Source organism: Oncorhynchus tshawytscha, unplaced genomic scaffold (genome assembly GCF_018296145.1).
Source record: "Oncorhynchus tshawytscha isolate Ot180627B unplaced genomic scaffold, Otsh_v2.0 Un_contig_3778_pilon_pilon, whole genome shotgun sequence".
NCBI lineage: Eukaryota > Metazoa > Chordata > Actinopteri > Salmoniformes > Salmonidae > Oncorhynchus > Oncorhynchus tshawytscha.
The window spans coordinates 44,002-57,473 of record NW_024608735.1 but is presented as its reverse complement, the minus strand read 5'-3'; the positions used below and the strand labels follow the sequence as shown (position 1 = coordinate 57,473).

At 44.0% G+C, this 13,472-nt stretch overlaps 1 pseudogene; it reads left to right on the top strand.

Moving 5' to 3' along the window:
* The first annotated feature begins 1,524 nt into the window (after positions 1 to 1,524).
* The window catches only part of LOC112240288, a 51,023-nt pseudogene continuing 39,075 nt past the window's right edge, over positions 1,525 to 13,472 (top strand).

Here is a 13,472-nt window from a genome sequence, read left to right as displayed (position 1 = left end):
ACTGGTACGATAAGGTAATACCGGCAATACTGGTACAATAAGGTAATACTGGTATGATAAGGTAATACCAGTAATACTGGTACGATAAGGTAATACCGGTAATACTGGTACGCTAAGGTCATACCGGTAATACTGGCACAATACAGTAATACTGGTACGATAAGGTAATACTGGTACGCCAAGGTAATTCCAGTAATACTGGCACGATATGATAATACTGGCACGATAAGGTAATACTGGTACGATAAGGTAATACTGGTACGATAAGATAATACTGGTATGATACGGTAACACCAGAAATAATGGTACGATAAGGTAATACCGGTAATACTGGTACGCTAAGGTAATACTGGTAATACTGGTACGATAAGGTAATACTGGTATGATAAGGTAATCCCGGTAATACTGGTACGATACGGTAATACTGGTAATACTGGCACGATATGATAATACTGGCACGATAAGGTAATACTGGTACGATAAGGTAATACTGGTATGATACGGTAACACCAGAAATAATGGTACGATAAGGTAATACCGGTAATACTGGTACGCTAAGGTAATACTGGTAATACTGGTACGATAAGGTAATACTGGTATGATAAGGTAATACCGGTAATACTGGTACGATAAGGTAATCCCGGTAATACTGGTACGATACGGTAATACTGGCAATACTGGTACGATAAGGTAATACTGGTACGATAAGGTAATACCGGTAATACTGGCACGATAAGGCAATACAGGTACGATAAGGCAATACTGGTACGATAAGGTAATACTGGTATTACTGGTACGATAAGGTAATACCAGTAATACTGGCACGATAAGGTAATACTGGTACGATAAGGTAATACTGGTATTACTGGTACGATAAGGTAATACCGGTAATACGGGTACAATAAGGTAATACCGGTACGATAAGGTAATACTGGTACGATAAGGTAATACTGGTACGATAAGGTAATACTGGTATTACTGGTACGATAAGGTAATACCGGTAATACTGGTACGATAAGGTAACACTGGTACGATAAGGTAATACTGGTACGATAAGGTAATACTGGTACGGTAAGGTAATACTGGTACGATAAGGTAATACCGGTATTACTGGTACGATAAGGTAATACTGGCACGATAAGGTAATACTGGTAATACTGGTACGATAAGGTAATACTGGCACAATAAGGTAATACTGGCACGATAAGGTAATACTGGTACGATAAGGTAATACTGGTACGATAAGGTAATACTGGCACGATAAGGTAATACTGGTACGATAAGGTAATACCGGTGCGATAAGGTAATACTGGTACGATAAGGTAATACTGGTAATACTGGTACGATAAGGTAATACCGGTACGATAAGGCAATAATGGTACGATAAGGTAATACTGGTACGGTAAGGTAATACCGGTACGATAAGGTAATACTGGGAATACTGGTACGATAAGGTAATACTGGTACGATAAGGTAATACTGGTACGATAAGGCAATACTGGTACGATAAGGTAATACCAGAATGATAAGTGGTACTGGATGCGATGTCTTGTGAATGTCGGTAGATGAACTCAACGGTGTGTCTGTGTGTAGATGTACTCCATCCGCAGCCTGCCCAGCATGGTCTACCGGGAGCAGCCAGAGGAAGACGGAGTAGAGGACATGACGCAGCTGGAGTGAGAACACAACACAACACAACAGCCTTATTTAAAGGATGTGGAAGCTGCTATTTCAGCTGGTCTGTGTGCTTCTGTGTCTGTTGTTCCAGGGAGCTGTCTGAGGGATCTGTGCTGCTCAACCTGAAGAAGAGGTTTGAGAGAGAGATCATCTATGTGAGTTTACTAACAACACACTGGACACTGTACGCCCATTACCTGATAAACTAATAACATTCACACATGTCCCTCTATCCCCTGTACAGACGTATAGCTAGGATCCTGTTGTGTGTGTTATTAGTGGAATGTGTGTGTGTGTGTGTGTGTGTGTACAGGGGTGGAAAAACTACCCAATTCTCATACTTGAGTAAAAGTATAGATACCTTAATAGAAAATGTCTCAAATTAAAGTGAAAGTCACCCAGTAAAATACTACTTTAGTAAAAGTCTAAAAGTATTTGGTTTTAAATATACTAAAGTATCAAAAGTAAAAGTATAAATAATTTGAAATTCCTTTTATGAAGTAAACCAGACGGCAGCATATTGTTTTGTATTTATTTACGGATAGCCAGGGGCACTCCAAAACTCAGACATCATTTACAAACCAAGCATGTGTGTTTAGTGAGTCTGCCAGATCAGAGGCAGTAGGAATGACCCGGGGATGTTCTCTTGATCAGAGGCAGTAGTGATGACCAGGGATGTTCTCTTGATCAGAGGCAGTAGGGTTGACCAGGGATGTTCTCCTGATCAGAGGCAGTAGGGTTGACCAGGGATGTTCTCTTGATCAGAGGCAGTAGGGATGTTCTCTTGATCAGAGGCAGTAGGGTTGACCAGGGATGTTCTCTTGATCAGAGGCAGTAGGGATGTTCTCTTGATCAGAGGCAGTAGGGATGTTCTCTTGATCAGAGGCAGTAGGGATGTTCTCTTGATCAGAGGCAGTAGGGATGTTCTCTTGATCAGAGGCAGTAGGGATGTTCTCTTGACCAGAGGCAGTAGGGATGTTCTCTTGATCAGAGGCAGTAGGGATGTTCTCTTGATCAGAGGCAGTAGGGGTGTTCTCTTGATCAGAGGCAGTAGGGATGACCAGGATGTTCTCTTGATCAGAGGCAGTAGGGATGACCAGGGATGTTCTCTTGATCAGAGGCAGTAGGGATGTTCTCTTGATCAGAGGCAGTAGGGATGACCAGGGATGTTCTCTTGATCAGAGGCAGTAGGGATGTTCTCTTGATCAGAGGCAGTATGAATGACCAGGGATGTTCTCTCTTGATCAGAGGCAGTAGGAATGACCAGGGATGTTCTCTTGATCAGAGGCAGTAGGGATAATGACCAGGGATGTTCTCTTGATCAGAGGCAGTAGGGATGACCAGGGATGTTCTCTTGATCAGAGGCAGTAGGGATGACCAGGGATGTTCTCTTGATCAGAAGCAGTAGGGATGTTCTCTTGATCAGAGGCAGTAGGGATGACCAGGGATGTTTTCTGTTTAGTGAGTCCTCCAGATCAGAGGCAGTAGGGGTCTTCTCTTGACCAGAGGCAGTAGGGGTGACCAGGGATGTTCTCTTGATCAGAGGCAGTAGGGATGACCAGGGATGTTCTCTTGACCAGAGGCAGTAGGGATGTTCTCTTGACATGGTCAAGAAGGAAACATACAGGAACTCAAATCCTTCTGTTCACCTGATTTAGAATTCCTCACAATCAAATGTAGACCGCATTATCTACCAAGAGAATTCTCTTCGATTATAATCACAGCCGTATATATCCCCCCCAAGCAGACACATCGATGGCTCTGAACGAACTTTATTTAACTCTCTGCAAACTGGAAACGATTTATCCGGAGGCTGCATTCATTGTAGCTGGGGATTTTAACAAGGCTAATCTGAAAACAAGACTCCTAAATTTTATCAGCATATCGATTGCGCAACCAGGGTGGAAAGACCTTGGATCATTGTTACTCTAACTTCCGCGACGCATATAAGGCCCTACCCCCCCCCCCTTTCGGAAAAGCTGACCACGGCTCCATTTTGTTGATCCCTGCCTACAGACAGAAACTAAAACAAGAGGCTCCCACGCTGAGGTCTGTCCAACGCTGGTCCGACCAAGCTGACTCCACACTCCAAGACTGCTTCCATCACGTGGACTGGGAGATGTTTCGTATTGCGTCAGATAACAATATTGACGAATACGCTGATTCGGTGTGCGAGTTCATTAGAACGTGCGTTGAAGATGTCGTTCCCATAGCAACGATTAAAACATTCCCTAACCAGAAACCGTGGATTGATGGCAGCATTCGTGTGAAACTGAAAGCGCGAACCACTGCTTTTAATCAGGGCAAGGTGTCTGGAAACATGACCGAATACAAACAGTGCAGCTATTCCCTCCGCAAGGCTATCAAACAAGCTAAGCGCAAGTACAGAGACAAAGTAGAATCTCAATTCAACGGCTCAGACACAAGAGGCATGTGGCAAGGTCTACAGTCAATCACGGACTACAGGAAGAAATCCAGCCCAGTCACGGACCAGGATGTCTTGCTCCCAGGCAGACTAAATAACTTTTTTGCCCGCTTTGAGGACAATACAGTGCCACTGACACGGCCTGCAACGAAAACATGCGGTCTCTCCTTCACTGCAGCCGAGGTGAGTAAGACATTTAAACGTGTTAACCCTCGCAAGGCTGCAGGCCCAGACGGCATCCCCAGCCGCGCCCTCAGAGCATGCGCAGACCAGCTGGCCGGTGTGTTTACGGACATATTCAATCAATCCCTATACCAGTCTGCTGTTCCCACATGCTTCAAGAGGGCCACCATTGTTCCTGTTCCCAAGAAAGCTAAGGTAACTGAGCTAAACGACTACCGCCCCGTAGCACTCACATCCGTCATCATGAAGTGCTTTGAGAGACTAGTCAAGGGCCATATCACCTCCACCCTACCTGACACCCTAGACCCACTCCAATTTGCTTACCGCCCAAATAGGTCCACAGACGATGCAATCTCAACCACACTGCACACTGCCCTAACCCATCTGGACAAGAGGAATACCTATGTGAGAATGCTGTTCATCGACTACAGCTCGGCATTCAACACCATAGTACCCTCCAAGCTCGTCATCAAGCTCGAGACCCTGGGTCTCGACCCCGCCCTGTGCAACTGGGTACTGGACTTCCTGACGGGCTGCCCCAGGTGGTGAGGGTAGGCAACAACATCTCCTCCCCGCTGATCCTCAACACTGGGGCCCCACAAGGGTGCGTTCTGAGCCCTCTCCTGTACTCCCTGTTCACCCACGACTGCGTGGCCATGCACGCTCCAACTCAATCATCAAGTTCGCGGACGACACAACAGTGGTAGGCTTGATTACCAACAACGACGAGACGGCCTACAGGGAGGAGGTGAGGGCCCTCGGAGTGTGGTGTCAGGAAAATAACCTCACACTCAACGTCAACAAAACTAAGGAGATGATTGTGGACTTCAGGAAACAGCAGAGGGAACACCCCCCGATCCACATCGATGGAACAGTAGTGGAGAGGGTAGCAAGTTTTAAGTTCCTCGGCATACACATCACAGACAAACTGAATTGGTCCACTCACACAGACAGCATCGTGAAGAAGGCGCAGCAGCACCTCTTCAACCTCAGGAGGCTGAAGAAATTTGGCTTGTCACCAAAAGCACTCACAAACTTCTACAGATGCACAATCGAGAGCATCCTGGCGGGCTGTATCACCGCCTGGTATGGCAACTGCACCGCCCTCAACCGTAAGGCTCTCCAGAGGGTAGTGAGGTCTTCACAACGCATCACCGGGGGCAAAACTACCTGCCCTCCAGGACACCTACACCACCCGATGCTACAGGAAGGCCATAAAGATCATCAAGGACATCAACCACCCGAGCCACTGCCTGTTCACCCCGCTGTCATCCAGAAGGCGAGGTCAGTACAGGTGCATCAAAGCTGGGACCGAGAGAATGAAAAACAGCTTCTATCTCAAGGCCATCAGACTGTTAAACAGCCACCACTAACATTGAGTGGCTGCTGCCAACATACTGTCAATGACACTGATTCAACCCCAGCCACTTTAATAATGGGAATTGATGGGAAATGATGTAAATATATCACTAGCCACTTTAAACAATGCTACCTTATATAATGTTACTTACCCTACATTATTCATCTCATATGCATCCGTATATACTGTACTCTATATCATCGACTGCATCCTTATGTAATACATGTATCACTAGCCACTTTAACTATGCCACTTTGTTTACCTACTCATCTCATATGTATATACTGTACTCGATATCATCTACTGTATCTTGCCTATGCTGCTCTGTACCATCACTCATTCATATATCCTTATGTACATATTCTTTATCCCCTTACACTGTGTATAAGACAGTAGTTTTTTTTTTTTGGAATTGTTAGTTAGATTACTTGTTCGTTATTACTGCATTGTCGGAACTAGAAGCGCAAGCATTTCGCTACACTCGCATTAACATCTGCTATCCATGTGTATTTGACAAATAAAATTTGATTTGATTTGATTTGACCAGAGGCAGTAGGGGTGACCAGGGATGTTCTCTTGACCAGAGGCAGTAGGGGTGACCAGGGATGTTCTCTTGATCAGAGGCAGTAGGGATGTTCTCTTGATCAGAGGCAGTAGGGGTGACCAGGGATGTTCTCTTGATCAGAGGCAGTAGGAATGACCAGGGATGTTCTCTTGATCAGAGGCAGTAGGGATGTTTTCTTGACCAGAGGCAGTAGGAATGACCAGGGATGTTCTCTTGATCAGAGGCAGTAGGGATGTTTTCTTGACCAGAGGCAGTAGGGATGACCAGGGATGTTCTCTTGATCAGAGGCAGTAGGGGTGTTCTCTTGACCAGAGGCAGTAGGGATGACCAGGGGTGTTCTCTTGATCAGAGGCAGTAGACATTGTTCTCTTGACCAGAGGCAGTAGGGATGACCAGGGATGTTCTCTTGATCAGAGGCAGAAGGGATGACCAGGGATGTTCTCTTGATCAGAGGCAGTAGGGGTGTTCTCTTGACCAGAGGCAGTAGGGATGACCAGGGATGTTCTCTTGATCAGAGGCAGGCTAGTTGTTCTCTTACCAGAGGCAGTAGGGATGACCAGGGATGTTCTCTTGATCAGAGGCAATGAGGGGCCTTCTCTTGACCAGAGGCAGTAGGGATGACCAGGGATGTTCTCTTGATCAGAGGCAGTAGGGGTGTTCTCTTGACCAGAGGCAGTAGGGATGACCAGGGATGTTCTCTTGATCAGAGGCAGTAGGGGTGTTCTCTTGACCAGAGGCAGTAGGGATGACCAGGGATGTTCTCTTGATCAGAGGCAGTAGGGGTGTTCTCTTGACCAGAGGCAATAGGGTGTTCTCTTGACCAGAGGCAGTAGGGATGACCAGGGATGTTCTCTTGATCAGAGGCAGTAGGGATGTTTTTTACCAGAGGCAGTAGGGATGACCAGGGATGTTCTCTTGATCAGAGGCAGTAGGGATGTTTTTACTGAAGTACTTTATACCACTGTGTGTGTAACGTCTTTCCCCTGTCTCAGACATACACCACTGTTCAAAAGTTTGGGGTCACTTAGAAATGTCCTCGTTTTAGAAAGAATTGATCAGAAATACACTGTAGACATTGTTAATGTTGTAAATGACTGTTGTAGCTGGAAACGGATGATTTTTTATAGAATATCTACATAGGTGTACAGAGGCCCATTATCAGCAACCATCACTCCTGTGTTCCAATGACACGTTGTGTTGGCTAATCCACTTTTATCATTTTATAAAGGCTAGTTGATCATTACAAAACCCTTTTGCGATTATGTTAGCACAGCTGAAAACTGTTGTCCTGATTAAAGAAGCAATGAAACTGGCCTTCTGTAGACTAATTGAGTATCTGGAGCATCAGCATTTGTGGGTTCGATTACAGGCTCAAAATGGCCAGAAACAAAGACCTTTCTTCTGAAACCCGTCAGTCTATTCTTGTTCTGAGAAATGAAGGCTACTCCATGCGAGAAATTGCCAAGAAACCGAAGATCTCGTACAACGCTGTGTACTACTCCCTTCACAGAACAGATCAAACTGGCCCTGACCAGAATAGAAAGAGGAGTGGGAGGCCGCGGTGCACAACTGAGCAAGAGGACAAGTACATTAGAGTGTCTAGTTTGAGAAACAGAGGCCTCACAAGTCCTCAGCTGGCAGCTTCATTAAATAGTACCCGCAAAACACTAGTCTCAACGTCAACAGTGAAGAGGCGACTCTGGGATGCTGGCCTTCTCTCTAGCCTCAGTGAACCCCTATAAGATGTTCAACATGTATCTCTCTGTCTCTAGTCATATATAGGAAGTATCCTGGTCTCAGTGAACCCTCTAGACATATATAGGTAGTATCCTGGTCAACATGTATCTCTCTGTCTCTAGACATATATAGGTAGTATCCTGGTCTCAGTGAACCCTCTAGACATATATAGGTAGTATCCTGGTCAACATGTATCTCTCTGTCTCTAGACATATATAGGTAGTATCCTGGTCAACATGTATCTCTCTGTCTCTAAACATATATAGGTAGTATCCTGGTCAACATGTATCTCTCTGTCTCTAGACATATATAGGTAGTATCCTGGTCAACATGTATCTCTCTGTCTCTAGACATATATAGGTAGTATCCTGGTCAACATGTACCTCTCTGTATCTAAACATATATAGGTAGTATCCTGGTCTCAGTGAACCCTCTCTAGACATATATAGGTAGTATCCTGGTCTCAGTGTACCTCTGTCTCTAGGATGTAACATGTATCCTCTCTGTCTCTAGACATATATAGGTAGTATCCTGGTCAACATGTATCTCTCTGTCTCTAGACATATATAGGTAGTATCCTGGTCAACATGTATCTCTCTGTCTCTAGACATATATAGGTAGTATCCTGGTCAACATGTATCTCTCTGTCTCTAGACATATATAGGTAGTATCCTGGTCTCAGTGAACCCTCTAGACATATATAGGTAGTATCCTGGTCAACATGTATCTCTCTGTCTCTAAACATATATAGGTAGTATCCTGGTCAACATGTATCTCTCTGTCTCTAGACATATATAGGTAGTATCCTGGTCAACATGTATCTCTCTGTCTCTAGACATATATAGGTAGTATCCTGGTCAACATGTATCTCTCTGTCTCTAGACATATATAGGTAGTATCCTGGTCAACATGTATCTCTCTGTCTCTAGACATATATAGGTAGTATCCTGGTCTCAGTGAACCCTCTAGACATATATAGGTAGTATCCTGGTCAACATGTATCTCTCTGTCTCTAGACATATATAGGTAGTATCCTGGTCAACATGTACCTCTCTGTCTCTAGACATATATAGGTAGTATCCTGGTCAACATGTATCTCTCTGTCTCTAAACATATATAGGTAGTATCCTGGTCAACAGTGAACCCTGTCTCTAGACATATATAGGTAGTATCCTGGTCAACATGTATCTCTCTGTCTCTAAACATATATAGGTAGTATCCTGGTCTCAGTGAACCCTCTAGACATATATAGGTAGTATCCTGGTCAACATGTATCTCTCTGTCTCTAGACATATATAGGTAGTATCCTGGTCAACATGTACCTCTCTGTCTCTAGACATATATAGGTAGTATCCTGGTCAACATGTATCTCTCTGTCTCTAAACATATATAGGTAGTATCCTGGTCTCAGTGAACCCTCTAGACATATATAGGTAGTATCCTGGTCAACATGTATCTCTCTGTCTCTAGACATATATAGGTAGTATCCTGGTCAACATGTACCTCTCTCTAGACATATATAGGTAGTATCCTGGTCAACATGTATCTCTCTGTCTCTAGACATATATAGGTAGTATCCTGGTCAACATGTATCTCTCTGTCTCTAGACATATATAGGTAGTATCCTGGTCAACATGTATCTCTCTGTCTCTAAACATATATAGGTAGTATCCTGGTCTCAGTGAACCCTCTAGACATATATAGGTAGTATCCTGGTCAACATGTATCTCTCTGTCTCTAGACATATATAGGTAGTATCCTGGTCAACATGTGAACCTCTGTCTCTAGACATATATAGGTAGTATCCTGGTCAACATGTATCTCTCTGTCTCTAGACATATATAGGTAGTATCCTGGTCAACATGTATCTCTCTGTCTCTAGACATATATAGGTAGTATCCTGGTCAACATGTATCTCTCTGTCTCTAGACATATATAGGTAGTATCCTGGTCAACATGTATCTCTCTGTCTCTAGACATATATAGGTAGTATCCTGGTCTCATGTATCTCCTGTCTCTAGACATATATAGGTAGTATCCTGGTCAACATGTATCTCTCTGTCTCTAGACATATATAGGTAGTATCCTGGTCTCAGTGAACCCTCTAGACATATATAGGTAGTATCCTGGTCAACATGTATCTCTCTGTCTCTAGACATATATAGGTAGTATCCTGGTCAACATGTATCTCTCTGTCTCTAGACATATATAGGTAGTATCCTGGTCAACATGTATTTCTCTGTCTCTAGACATATATAGGTAGTATCCTGGTCTCGGTGAACCCCTATAGGATGTTCAACATGTACGGAACTGACATGGTGCTGAAGCACAAGGGAACCGCTCTGGGAGAGAACCCTCCGTAAGAACACTTCCTGTTCCTGTGTTGTTGTGATGCGTGTCTGTTTGTTAGAAGTGTATGTGTGTGTGTGTGTGTGTGTGTGTGTGTTTTGTGTCTATGTGTGTATGTGTTAATGCAATGTGGCGTGTGTGTGTGTGTTGTTGGTGTATTGTGTGTATTAGTGGTGTGTTATTGGTGTATTATTGGTGTATTATTGGTGTGGTATTGGTGTATTATTGGTGTGGTATTGGTGTATTGTGTGTTATTGGTGTATTGTGTGTTATTGGTGTGTTATTGGTGTATTGTGTGTATTGGTGTATTGTGTGTATTAGTGGTGTGTTATTGGTGTATTGTGTGTTATTGGTGTGTTATTGGTGTGTTATTGGTGTGTTATTGGTGTGTTATTGGTGTGTTATTGGTGTGTTATTGGTGTATTGTGTGTTATTGGTGTGTTATTGGTGTATTGTGTGTTATTGGTGTGTTATTGGTGTGTTATTGGTGTATTGTGTGTTATTGGTGTATTGTGTGTTATTGGTGTATTGTGTGTTATTGGTGTATTGTGTGTTATTGGTGTATTGTGTGTATTAGTGGTGTGTTATTGGTGTATTATTGGTGTGTTATTGGTGTATTATTGGTGTGTTATTGGTGTATTGTGTATTATTGGTGTATTGTGTGTGTTATTGGTGTATTGTGTTTGCTTTTGGTGTATTTTGTGTATTATTGGTGTATTGTGTGTATTATTGGTGTATTGTGTGTATTATTGGTGTATTGTGTGTATTATTGGTGTACTGTGTGTATTATTGGTGTATTGTGTGTATTATTGGTGTACTGTGTGTTATTGGTGTATTATTGGTGTATTGTGTTTGCTTTTGGTGTATTGTGTGTATTAGTGGTGTGTTATTGGTGTATAGTGTGTGTTATTGGTGTATTGTGTGTTATTGGTGTATTGTGTGTATTATTGGTGTATTATGTGTATTATTGGTGTATTGTGTGTATTATTGGTGTACTGTGTGTATTATTGGTGTACTGTGTGTGTTATTGGTGTACTGTGTGTATTATTGGTGTATTGTGTGTTATTGGTGTATTGTGTTTGTTTTTGGTGTATTGTGTGTGTTATTGGTGTATTGTGTGTGTTATTGGTGTATAGTGTGTGTTATTGGTGTATAGTGTGTATTATTGGTGTATTGTGTGTATTATTGGTGTATTGTGTGTTATTGGTGTATAGTGTGTATTATTGGTGTATTGTGTGTGTTATTGGTGTATAGTGTGTGTTATTGGTGTATTGTGTGTTATTGGTGTATTGTGTGTGTTATTGGTGTATTGTGTGTATTATTGGTGTATTGTGTGTTATTGGTGTATTGTGTGTGTTATTGGTGTATAGTGTGTGTTATTGGTGTATTGTGTGTTATTGGTGTATTGTGTGTGTTATTGGTGTATTGTGTGTGTTATTGGTGTATTGTGTGTTATTGGTGTATTGTGTGTTATTGGTGTATTGTGTGTATTATTGGTGTATTGTGTGCTAAATGATGTGTTATTCATGCTAATGTTTTATCTTTGTGTCCATTCTGTGGTCCTCCTCAGACACCTGTTTGCCATAGCAAACGTCTCCTACACCAAAATGATGGATGCCAAACAGAACCAGGTTATTATAATCAGGTGACTACACAACACAGCTGCTTCCTCCTGATACGCTCTAGCCCAGTGTTTCCTAAACTTGGTCCTGGGGACCCAGATGGGAAGACACCTGCTGTCTGGGACACTCTAGCTGTGTTCTGAAAGACCCCCCCCCTTCTGTCTGGGACACTCTAGCTGTGTTCTGAAAGACCCCCCTTCTGTCTGGGACACTCTAGCTGTGTTCTGAAAGACCCCCCTTCTGTCTGGGACACTCTAGCTGTGTTCTGAAAGACCCCCCTTCTGTCTGGGACACTCTAGCTGTGTTCTGAAAGACCCCCCTTCTGTCTGGGACACTCTAGCTGTGTTCTGAAGGACCCCCCCCTTCTGTCTGGGACACTCTATCTTTGTTCTGAAGGAACCCCCTCCCTGTCTGGGACACTCTAGCTGTGTTCTGAAGGACCCCCATCTGGGACACTCTAGCTGTGTTCTGACAGACCCCCCGTCTGGGCCACTTTAGCTGTGTTCTGACGGACCCCCGTCTGGGACACTCTAGCTGTGTTCTGACAGACCCCCCCCCCGTCTGGGCCACTTTAGCTGTGTTCTGACGGACCCCCCCGTCTGGGACACTCTAGCTGTGTTCTGACAGACCCCCCCTGTCTGGGACACTTTAGCTGTGTTCTGAAGGACCCCCATCTGGGACACTCTAGCTGTGTTCTGACGGACCCCCTGTCTGGGACACTCTGGCTGTGTTCTGACCCCCCCCCTGGGACACTCTAGCTGTGTTCTGACGGACCCCCTGTCTGGGACACTCTAGCTGTGTTCTGAAGGAACCCCCATCTGGGACACTCTAGCTGTGGTCTGTGTCTGGGACACTCTAGCTGTATCTGGACCCCCCCCATTCTGGGACACTCTAGCTGTGTTCTGACCCCCCTGTCTGGGACACTCTAGCTGTGTTCTGACGGAGACATCTGTAAGGAAAGACCAGCCATGTCTGTGCCGGTATCATATCATGTCTCAGAGGGAGTGTGAAGTGGCCCAGTGAGCACATTCCAGCGTTACGTTTCAGCTCTCCGTCTCTGGTTAACTGAAAACCTCCCCGTTACCGTCACCCTACACCGAGCACACAGGTCCACTCTGGACTGGATCATAATGATGGTGTTTAGTGGTAAGCTGTTGGCAGGGGAGGTTAGGAAAGGCTTGTTGTTTTTTGACCTTCATTTTGACAGGGAAGTCATTCTGAGACCAGGGTATCTTTTCCAGATGAGCCCTGCAGAAACACATCCAACACATACCAAATAAAATTAAACAGACAGGTTTATCTGAACGACCCAAGAGGACCAGAACATCTCAGACAGCTCTGTAACTTGTTCCCCATAAAGGGCTCCAAAACAATTAAAATTAGCTTTACCCAACTCTGTGGAGACCGAAGGGGCCTCCAGTGTTATCTAAGCTTGAGACCAGGGTTGGTCATTTGGAAGTCTAAATTGAATTAATGATGATAGATACATAGGAAGTTTCTGCCTGAATGATTTGTAAATAAACAGAAGAGAATGCTGCTCTTTCCTTACATACA